Source organism: Arachis ipaensis, chromosome B02 (assembly GCF_000816755.2).
Source record: "Arachis ipaensis cultivar K30076 chromosome B02, Araip1.1, whole genome shotgun sequence".
Classification (NCBI taxonomy): Eukaryota; Viridiplantae; Streptophyta; class Magnoliopsida; order Fabales; family Fabaceae; genus Arachis; species Arachis ipaensis.
The window spans coordinates 88,478,705-88,481,196 of NC_029786.2; positions in this window are offsets into that span (position 1 = coordinate 88,478,705).

A 2,492-nucleotide genomic window follows, 5' to 3' on the forward strand; every position below is an offset into this window, starting at 1 on the left:
TTATTACGATCCCTATCGTAATTATTCGTTTCTAATTTTAATTAAGGACACTATCATAAATTATAAAAGTTTATTCTTATAAAAAGGAATAATAATAATAATAATTCATGATAGTATTTTGTTGGACATACACACTTATCTCCAACAGATTTCACTAGCTCATTATTGTTGGACTTGCAGTTTTATTGTTTTGTTTTATGAATGGCAATATGTTTTGGAATTATGCACTCATACTAGGTGGTAGATATCCATGGATCTACTAAGGATGGAGACATATCAATTTGAATGTATGGCTACTTGATATATTATATTTGTTTGCTATTTATGACAATATGAAATTTACGGGAAGTTTTTTTTTTTACTTCTGAACTTCTTCTCTAATGTACGAGTACAGGGAATCATTCAATAATGTCAAGGTTTAAAGCACGAAGTGATTAATTTTAGTTTATTATTTTGAGATTTTTTTTCATGTAATTTTATTTTGATATATCTGCATAATAGAGGTGTTGAGTTGAGTAGGTTAGTAGGTTACATAAATTTAATGAAATTGTCTACCAAAAATTTATAATTTTATCTACTATCTTAGAATATTTCCAGTGTTTTTATTATAATATAAATTTTAGTAACAAGTGTGATTATTTTTTGCCCCTACTAAGAGCATATACATGATACTAGAAAATTTCACAATAAGTGAACTAAAAACTACTGCGATTCAAAAAAAAGGCTTGTAATCTTAAAGAAATAAAAGTAAACAATTTTCTGAATGTCTCGGCTGATGAGAAAAATTGCTTCAGGCATACGATTCCATAAAAATTTACCAAATTTAGATTCACTACAATAGGAACACCAGAAGTGTCACTACTATAAACCCCACATCTACCCTCCAAGCTAACACCTAATTTAATTTTTGAATGTACTTAGAACAAAACATAACGATTAATCCATTGTTGTGTGTCCTACTATTACTAATGAATTATAAATAAAAAATTTGATTATTGTTAATGCACAAATTAAACCTGCTTTCTTGAAAGACTTTTAATTTGTTTTTGCTTCGATGCACTGAAATCTTTATAGCAGAAAGGATGCAATGCCTTATGTTGTAGTAGTTGTAGGAGGCTTAGTGTGTCTTCCATAGAAGAAGCAACGATTTCATTAGCCTCTGATCGGTTTCCTTCAATGTTGAGCGTCACACAAGCCATAGTGCAAGAGAGACTTGACCAGTTGATTAGAGAGAGGAGGATGGAAGAAAGATGGAGGAGGAAAGTCAAAGAAAAGAGAGAGAACAAAGTGAGTACTTCTTTTCTTAATTTTTTCCTTTCTAAAATTTTAAGCTATGTATATTTATTTGTTTACTAGTTGATGAAAATCTGGAATGGGAGGTAGTGGACTACTTTTGACTTAGTAATTAAATTCTATATAGATTGATCATTGATGTAGTTGAATGAGATGTAACTGTTAATATTATATCCAATGTTTTTTTGGTGGAAAGTGGAGGTTTATAGCCTTTCTTTGTAAATTATATACTAAAAGCTGGGCTTTATGTCTTTGCTCTGTGGTTATTTTCCATTATCTTTGTTTCGAAGATAAATAATTTGATGCAAAAATGACTATTTAATAATTTTCTATACAATTTTGTTGCAGCCGGATCTTCATTCATAAAGGCTCTAAAGGGGAAACTAACCCTAGTAATCGGAAATTTTTTTTATCATGAATTTTTTAGAATCATTCTATTTGACCAAGTTAGATTTTGAACTACTTTAAGCCAAAGAAAGCTCCATCCTTTTGAATAATGAAATTTATTCTCTTTATCAGCGGGGTATAATGAAAAGCACGTCCCATGTTTGCTTAGAGCAAAACACCACATGAAATCTAATTGACGAAATTGAAAGGCTATAAGAACACTTGGAGATTCCAGAATAGCAAGTCTCATTTCACCTTCTAGTTGTTTATCATCATAAATTTTATCATCATTATGTAATGGACTATAATGTTATGCTATTCTCTTCTGTGTATTATGCAGGTATTTGGAGGATCATGGGGAAGCACACTTACTCTTGTTTTCAGTCAATCTCACCCAAACAAGCTAAGGTGTACTAATTTGTTATTATTCATCACATTTTTTTATATAGAACCAATGAGCATATCATAAATGTATAAGTTTAGATTCCAACAATATTTTGTTGTTAATTTTTAAAATATCTTTTAATTTTGTTTCAAGTTTACTGACATGGCCCTCGATAAATTTCCTCTTAAAGAAGAAAGAGCTTGATTGGTTTTATGAAGGTAGTGGTGTTGCAATATTCCTTGATGGTTGGTATATAGAGTATTCATTTTTCTTTATTTATCTCAGATTATGTTTAAATACCTCTATGTTCAGTGAACTTTCATTTTAAAATGAAGACAATTTTAATTTTTTTAATATATGAAAATATCTCTGATTTTTTGTTATTATACATATTCCCAAAACTTTTAAAATTAAAAAATGAAAAAAA